Genomic DNA, 9,912 nt, shown 5'->3' with positions numbered 1-9,912 from the left:
TCCCTCTGCCCTGCCAATTCTCCCTCCCTCCTTTGAAGAGGCTTTGTACTGACATTCTGTGCTCTGCAGCTGACTGAGGGACTTGAAGCCCAGTTCTTTTTGGATAAGAGCTCGCATTGTGATTTCATTTGCTCTAGCAGCAGTGGAGATGATAATCATCAAAGACTCTTGAGCCAACCACCTGGGTTCAAATCTTGGCTCTGCCACTTGTGACCTTAAACTTTAGGCTTTACTTACACCCTTATACCTCAGTTTTCTTCATCTGAAAGCTAGAGATATAATTACTATGTTATTTCATGGGATGATTATAAGATTAAAATGAATCAATATAGGAGGCAAATTGCTGGTACATGAAGGAATCCCATACACGGGAGGTGTTGTGTAAACATTAGCCGTTAGTATTTTCTCTGGGCATGTCAGTGCTGACAGTGGATTTGCCCAGCTGGACTAGATAGCCATGAGGAAAGAGTGTCTCTTAGATCTCTGACTGTGTACAACATAGCACTGGGCATGATATGTGCCTTTTCAAAAATGTCCACATTTTTTTGTTTCTCTTCATACCATGCAATTAATCCATCAGAAAATTCTTACATTTTTCTCTTCAAAATCACTGTGCTGAATTGGCACCTTCTCATCCTCTCTGCCACCATCAGTCTGGTCTAAGCCAGGTTGCTCTCACCCGGATTCCTGCCATAGGCTTCTAATAGTCTCCCAGTTTCTTGTTTGCACTTTACAGTTTCATTTCTAGCACTGGGGCCCAGGGTGATCCTATTTAAAAAAGGACACGGGAGAAAACATGCCATTCCTTTATTCAAGACCCTCAAGGACTTCCCGTTTTCCTCAGAATAATAGCCAAACTTTTTATAGTGACCCACGAGGACCTACATGCCCTCACCCCCACTTCCTTGCCTCCAGCTCCAGCGACATGGCCTCTGTGCCATTCTTTGAACCCATAAATCATACTTCCTCCTCAGGATTTCTGCGCCACTTTTCACAGCCTGGAAGGCTTTGGGGTCCAGAGACCTTCCATTGTTGCTATTCAGGTTTCCGCTCACCTTTTTCGGAGAGGGCCTTTCCTGCACACACTAAATACAACATTTGTCATTCTTACCTGACTTTATTTTCCCTCATAGTACTTAGTACCACTTGGCATACATTTACTTGTTTGATGTCTGTCTTTCCACATAGAACATAAATAAATGATATCTCTCTTGTTGACCACTGTGTCCTAGACAATTAGATACCTGATGCAATATACTAAGTCAGAGAGTCCCCGCGGCCTAACCTCTGGAAGCTCACCTTCCAAGGAGGGAGGGAGGTGCTAAGACAAAGAAGAACAGCAATAATAGTAATGAAGTAAATCGTGTAAAGAGTTAACAACTGATTGGGATAAAATGGAAAAATCCAGGGCATCACAAAAATTCTATTAATCACGACGAACAGAAAATTGGCACACATGGGAACAATTCTATCCAGCCAAGGGAGAAAGAAGGGAAAAAGGAACAAGCATTTATTGAGAACTTGTTATTTTCCTGGTAGTCTTGTTAAGCACTGGCCATATTCAATAGTGAACAAAACGATGTGATTCTCACCTTCATGCAACTTGCATCCTAGTGCAGGATATGATAATTTAGTGAGAAATGATACAATATTGTTTCTTAGATACAAATGATACAATAATGTTTCTTAGTATATTATGAAGGAAAAGTACAGTGTGCTGTGCTGGTATTCATCAGGGAGGACTCAACTATGTCAGAGAGGTCAAGAAAGGTATCTCCAAGAAGTGGGATTTTAGTTAAATATTTGAAGGACCTCAGAAATGTTGACAGTGAAAGGTATTGAGGAGAAGTGAAGGGGAACACCTGAGAGTAGTGGCAAAGCTGAGGCAGGAGGTGGCTTAAAGAACCCCATGAAAGAAAGACAAAACCAGTGCTATGTAGTATGAGTGTGAAGAAGGACTGAAGAAATGGAAGGCAGGAAGTTAGGGCAGTGCTGTGCTGGTAAATGATTAACAGTTGCTCTCAGAGAGACAGGCCCGCACATGGGCACGCATGCGCACGTGCACGCGCGCGCGCACACCACACACACACACACACAATACACATACATTTAAAATTTTTGTTGATATAACATACGGAACACCTGTTTTATAAATAATAATAAGATAAGCAACTTTTGGATATTGCAAACTCCATATGGCCAATTGAGTCCACTGAGAATGTTTTCATGGAGTTTTTGCTGAACACTTGTCCTGGAAAACAACTTACAGTTGCAGTTCAACCATGATTTGACAGGTGGATTTGCATCCCAGTCCAAAATTCTTTTCCCAATGTAGTTACTGTCCTGAATTTTAAATGTGACCTACTGTTAAACTGTTTTCTCACACAAATTATTTTCTGTAAACTGAACTCTATTTTAGCTCCAATACTAATTATGTTGGAAATCCACTTGTTCCTCAATGATGTGAACAGCTTTAATTAATAGTTTTCAAGTGGTGGAAGGACATCTTCTTCATTTCTGTTTGTGAAAAATGGAACAGTCTCAAACGTTTTATGTTTAATCTGCATTAACAGTTTCTCCATCATTTAGACCAGGGGGCAACAAACTTTTTCCCTAAAGAGTCAAAAGTAAATGTTTTGACTTTGTAGATCACATACAGTCTCTGTCATATTTTCAATGTCTTCCTATCTTGTAGGCTGTATAACTGTGCCTGCCCCTTTCGTTTATTTACACAGACCAGTGACTCTTGATGTAGAGAAGGGGTCAGGAGACATTTGGCAATATCTGGAGACACTTTTGATTGTCACAATTTGGGGGACATGCCATCAAGTAGGTAGGGAGCAGGGATGCTACAGTGCATGACAATCCTCCAACAGTCAAGAATTATCCAGGCCCAAATGTAAATAGTGTTCAAGCTGACAATAAAAAGACAATGAGTCAAGACTTGGTTTGTAGATTTTGCTCACTGCCAACAAGTGAGTATTCTCTGTGGCAAATTTTAAACTACGATGTATTGTTACCAAACACAGGAAGAGATAAAGAGTGACCCACCATTACATAGTAGTTTCACCCATATGGATCCAATAGGTGTAAATAACCAGGAGTGCAAAGATAATTATACAGTAAAATAATTAGGATGGAATGAGCTTAGAGTGTTTGACTTATATTTAAAACATCTTTTGTTGTAAGCTTATATCATTTACTTTTTGATAAGGGCTGTTTTTAACAAGGAGCTCAGAAGTTCCTGAAAATTTAAGAATAAACTCTCAAGAGGCCAGGGAAGCTGGCTCCAGCACACCACTAGGCAGATGCTTCTTCCTCTTGCTGTATTATCACCTTTTTACAAAGGAGGAGACTAAGCCTCAGAGATAGAGTGGCTCATCAAATTGACAAAGCAGGACTTTAAATTCAGGTTGTTTTTCCCAAAGCTGAAATACCTTCTCCTATCAACCTCTACGTTCCTCCACTATCAACCTAGACAAAGTGAGATGAAAATATTTTTTCTACAAAATGCTATCGAGCACTGGGATAATTTAATTAATTGCTGAATAGGATAGAGCTGGAAGAAGTCATTACCATTTGTTAGTGATCCACACTGGAATTTTAGTGATACGGCAGTAAAGCTATTCAACCACAAAAGATCTCCAGTCATGACAATTATCATTTTTTATTGTTAAGGCCTTGACACTTGACCTTCTCCAGGACTCATGTCAATTGAAAATTTCCCCCCAACCAATCAGTGATTTGCAACAGGTCAGGGACCATAAAAGATCCTGAAATAAATGGAAGGCAGAAGAGGTAAGCTTTGGATATTGGTATCTCAAGGGTGCTAGCTCAGAATCAGAGATCTGGTGATTACCACATTCAGGGGACAGAGTCAGGACACTCACCTTCACAGGCCAGTGATCACACTCTGGACCCTGAAATACACAAAGAGCCAAGATGCAAAAGCAAGGTATCTCTTTTCCTATGGGCTTCAGCCTCACTATGAGTGTGAGTCTCCGTCCCAACCCTGAATCTAGTTATTAAAAAGTGATTGGTCTCTGCAGCCTTAAATAAATTATTTTCTTATCAAACACCACAACCCTCAAGATGCTGTGTTCTCAAAACCAAAACAATTTCCAAGACTTAGAGGGAACTCAGTAGGGATAGTGCTGAGAGCATAGGTGTAAGAATAAGGGAGTTGGAGTCTGGTTTGGGGTCTGATATATGATCTTTGGCAATTCAATCTTGGGCCTTAGTTTCTTTCATCCAAAAAAACAATAACAATACTGAGAAAAGAGTACCTATTTATAGGGTTACTGTGTGGAAAAACATGAATTAATCACATGAAAAGTGTGGCAAAAAACCATCAAAGGAAGTACATGGCAGGCCCCAACAGGTGCTTCCTGAAGCCAAGTCGCCACGTAGGGGCTCCACCTCTCTCTCTGCAATCAGCAGTTTAATAACTCACTGCTGTCCCTCAGTCACATTGTGGAGAGCTCTCCAGATGGACAAGGAATGCAGCTGAACTTTCACCAGAGCCTGGATGTTAATGATCAGAACCTTTTAAAAAGAAAGTATTCATAAACCAGTCTACTGAATATATAACCCACAAGGTAAACATGACTATATTGTACTTAGGAAGTCTCAAAAGTGTTTCTTCACTGTTTTTAGATCAAAGGTACATTGCTTTCCCTTTCCTGCCCTTCTCTTCTTTGCAGAGGAACCTTTTATTGATTGCTTTTTTGTTTAATTCCACAAGTCACTAAGTTTAAATTACTCAAGGATAATTGTAGAAAAATTATAAAATACCAATAATCAAAAAGAAGGAAACAAAATTCACATATAATCCTGTAGCTCATATGATGTGGGATGAATTTTGTCTCCCCAAAATCCATAAGTTGACTATATTTGGAATAGGACCTTTAAGAAGATAATTAAGTTTAAATGACATGTATGTGGGGTGGCTACCCAGGAGGCTAAGGCAGGAGAACAGCAAGTTCAAAGCCAGCCTCAGTAACTTAGAGAGACCCTCAGCAACTTAGGGAGACCCTGTCTCAAAATCAAAAATAATAAGGTCTGGGAATGTAGCTCAGTGATAAAATGCCCCTGACAATTTTTAAAAAAGCCAGTCCAATTTAAAAAAAGAAAAAAAGGTTAAATGAGGCTATAAGGGTGGAGTCCTAATATGATAGGACGGATGTCCTTATAAGAAGAGGAAAGAGATAAAAATAGGAAGAGATACCAGGCGTGGTGCATGCACAGAGAAAAGGCCATGTGAGGACATAGAGAGAAAGCAGCCATTGTCAAATTAAAGACAGAGGCCTCAGGGGAAGCCTGTCACCAACATCTCGATCTTGGACTATGCACCCTCCAGACTGGGAAATACATTTCTGTGGGTGGAACCCCTTGGTCTAATGGTATATTGTTATGACAGCCCTACTAGACACACCCTAGAGTCATAGAACACACTGTTAATAGTTGGTATATTTTCTTCTACACTTTTAAATGCAACTTGATATATCCATATCTTCTCTTTTCAAAAATGACATCATATATGCTGTTCTTTATCTGCTTTCCCAATTTATCATAAACATTTTAATATCACTAAATCCCTTGTTACATATAACATAATTGAATGGTAGTCTATGCAGTTCCTTAAAAAGTCTTCATTTGATCAATTCCCAACTGTTGAACATTTAGTTTGTTTCCAGTCTTCCTCAATTATAAATGATATTGCATTGATTATCCTTTGTAGCTAAATTTTTGCCCACATCAATGGTTATTTCCTGGGTTTGATTTTTAGAGGTGGAATTGTTAAGTCAGAGTGAAATACATTTGTAAGACTCTCCAATAAGCTTAGCAGATCAGTTTCAGAAAGGTTATGCCAATTTATATTCCCCCAATAGGTTTCAAATATGTCTATTTCTATCATTTCACTAGCGCCCCAGGGTCTTAATGGTACTTTTCTCCAGGGGTGCCCCCAGTCCTCACCTACCTTCTCAGTAGGAAGTAATGTGAACACTTGAGTAGTACTTTTTCAAGCTGTGTTATATGACCTATTAGTGGTTCATTTTAGGAGGTTGGGTCATGGCTGGTATTTGCTTTTCAATAAAATAGTATATAAATGAATAGCATAGCAAATATTGCGCTGCAAATAGGAAGGTAAATATCAAACATGGAACTTTTGTTTCACTTAAGAACACCTAAATTTCAATGGAACACAATTTTAAGGCCACAGCCTAGAAAGTTTGAAAAGCACTGTTAGTCAAAAGCTCGTTGGGTCAAGGCCCAGGAGACTTGGACCCTAGGCATAATTTGAAGGGGAAGAAGACAGGGAGAACAGAAAAAGGACACAAATCTCATTTACCTACTCTGGGGGGAAATGGTATTGTTAGAAATGTGATAGAACTCTCAAAGTTACACAAAATTAGCTATGAAAAAGTTTTATAAAGTCATGGTTTTATAAGAAAGGGTGTTGCAAATAACCTGTACCTCCCTTCTCCACATAGCTTAGTCTCACTATGTCTATGATTGTAGATCTGTCTCTGCCTCTCCCAGTTGCATTCAATATGCTGCAGATATTATTTTGAAATTCTTAATAATCTTTAATAAGGGACCCTCTATTTTCATTTTGCATTGAGTTCCATAAATATATGTAACCCATTCCATCCATTAATTCAAACACTAGGCATTTCCTGATAGGAAAGCTGGATTCTTTCTGTGGCATGGTGAGAGCTGAAGCAATAACTCCCCACCTTAGTGGATAAGGTACAAGTTGCTTTGAGGGTTTCCAACATGCACCATTTCAAAGAATCAGCCATGCACCAGAACCACACATAAGGGAAGCTGTGGTCATTGAGAACTTTTGTTCTGCCCAAGGTTTGTGTTCAATGTTTGAGCCCCAGCTGAAGTACACTGTTCAAATTGCACGCAACTCTTTAAAAAAAAAAAAAAATCGGATGATCCACTTAATGCCATGTGTTGCTACAGGGGTTTATTGAATGTGAAGCATTCACAGCAGGTTCTCAATAAAAGATATTCTAGAAAGAAGAAGGTCACTTTTGGACCTGGGTGCTATTTTATGACTGACCTTCATTTAAAACACAAAGGTTGCTAAAAGACTACTCATACACAGAACAGAAGAACACATTTGGGAAATTTAGTCTATAGTCAACGGTAAGCTATCTTTCTTCAAGAGAATTAAAGCCTCTTATCATCATAAAGACTAGAGCTTTGCAGTACTGGTGATGATGTGTTCACACTAAAGCTTTTGCACTTCAGGGGCTGGGAATAGACCTGACTACAGAGCAGAATCATATATAATGAAAATCATGACACTGAACTCCTTAGAATGACTCTGAAACAGAGCAGTCTCTGAGTCTGTACTGGCAAAACAAGTATATATTAAGCATCTACTAGGGTTAGGAATGTGACTCAGTGATAGAGTGTTTGCCTAGCACATGGGAAGCTCTGGGTTCAATCCCCAACATTAAAAATAAGTAAATAGATAGATAGATAGATAGATAGATAGATAGATAGATCTACTGCTCAAAGACTTTGTAGAAGTTCTTCATCAGACATAGCCCACATGAATGTTACCTCTCCTATGTGCTCTCACAGAACCCCATCTCACTCCTCTCAAAGCACTTTTAATTCTTTATTGCAAATATTTACTTTCTGATCTGTCTCCTTCACTTGCCAGCAAGTTCCTTGAAGATAAGTACCGTGTTGTTATTTATTTTATTTTCTGTATCCCAAGTCCTAGAACAATATTAAACCTGCTATAGAGCCGCAATAAATTTCTATAGGTAAGTAAAAGAATGAATGGCATATGATATATAAAGAGCTCCTACAAATCAATAAAAGACAACAAAAAGAAAAATGGCTGAAGCATACAAAAAGACAAAGAAGAAAGTATAAATGACTAATAAACATAGAAAAAGACATTCAATCATAAGAACTGTAATAACAGTCAAAAAAGAAAGTTTAATGGCTGTTAGACACTTCAAAAGATATTCATATTCAATGAAAAAGAGAAATGCAAATTAAGACCAGATTAAAGTATCATTTTGCAGATGGGCAAAGACAAGAAGAAGTTCACTAACATATTATGCTGGCAAGAATGAAGAAACAAGCATTTTTATATATTTCCAGTGGTGGTATAAATTGATTCAATCTCTAAGGAGGAAAAATTGCAATGTGCACAACCTTTAGCCTAGGAATTCCACTAGGAAATAATTCTAATAGATACACACACACACATACACACACACACGCACGAAGTTATGTTTGAACTTCACCTGGTATGCTCCAGAACTAGTGTTAAAATACTGAAATGTTTCCTTATTTATTAGTAAATGCTGCTCCTTGGCCCACCAGGTACTCCACTGCTGTCCTAACATCCAGCCCTTCCCAAGAATCCCCACAACTGGCTACAGTCCAGCAACTCAAGAGGCAAGTGCCTGATAATACAGGGCCCCTGGAAGCATGCTTCAGCTCTGTAGCCAGCATGGTTCTGCTTAATCAGCGCCTATGCTGTAATAGTTGCTAAATATTTGAATATCATCCCTGTGTTCAAGGCTATTTACTGCAACACAGAAGGCAACAGCAAAACTTGGGAAACATCCTAATCAATAGCTAGTGTTTACTGGAGTTCATTATGTGCCACACACTGTTCTGACTCCTTAACATTGACTACCACAGTCCTTAGGACAAACGTAACAAGAGGTACTATTGTAATGGTAATGAGAAGTTAAGCAAGTTGCCGAAGGTCTTAGAGCTAATAAGTGATTGATCCAAAATTCCATGTAGGCAGTCTGATTCAAAAGTTCATGCTCTTGGAACTTTAGATTATGTAGAAGGAAATGAGAGGGAGGCAGGTATGAAAAATGGTGGAATGAGACAGACATCATTACCCTATGTACATGTATGATTACACAAATGGTATGAATCTACATTGTGTACAACCATAGAAACGAAATGATGTGCCCCATTTGTGTACAATGAATCAAAATGCAGTCTGTAAAAAATTAAAAGATAAATTTTAAAAATCAAATGGCTTTGGTAGGGATTAATGAAATGAATGAGGGTTCATTCATAGGTGGAATATTATGCAACCATAAAGATAGAGCTCTTTATAAATTCCTAATAAAATACAAGTCAAGGTATACTATTAATTGATTAAAAAAGGACAGAAAATGTGTATAGTAGTTACCCACCGCATGGATAGCACATATAGGTATATGTATGTATGTATGTGTGTATATTTATCACAAATAGGATATGTATTCCCTACAAACACATGTCATGTGTGTGTAAAATCACAAATTAAATCTGCAGAGCATATCTATGTGGTATACAAGAAACTGGTAATTCATTCCAATTGCCTGCCTTGGCGGGGGACAAAGAATTAGGAAACGTGTATTGTGTGCCTTTTTTGTATCTTTTGATTATACATGTGCAAATATTACTTATTTTTTAAAATTCAACTATAAATTAGTAATACAAAAGAATGATATGAAACAGAAACAACATGTGTCCCATTTGTTTACAATAAAAATAAATGAAAAAATAAAAGAATGATATGAGAGGTACATAAACCTCTGGAGGCACGAAGCAAAAGGAGTTTAAAGAAAAACAGAACAAGCTGGTCAGAAGTGGGTGAGTCCCGCCTCCTGATCATCAGGAAGAGCTGAGCATTTGAGCACAGCCTTTAAAGATGGGGAAGCTGAGAGGCTATTGGGGAGTGAAGGAGAGCCATTCTAAGGGAAGAGGCAGAGTAAAGGAAGGAGGAATGTTAACAACAGCGAATCACAAGTAAGGCCTGGGTCACAGGAGGTAAGGTGTTCTGCACAGTTGTAAGGACACATGGAAGCCAAGTTCTGTGAGGGGAGGGAAGGGGGGATTCAGGGGTCCTAGAGGCAGAAG

The sequence above is a fragment of the Sciurus vulgaris genome (genome assembly GCF_902686455.1).
Source record: "Sciurus vulgaris genome assembly, chromosome: 5".
Classification (NCBI taxonomy): domain Eukaryota; kingdom Metazoa; phylum Chordata; class Mammalia; order Rodentia; family Sciuridae; genus Sciurus; species Sciurus vulgaris.
The sequence above is the reverse complement of the archived record's forward strand: the minus strand, read 5'-3'. Positions refer to the sequence as shown.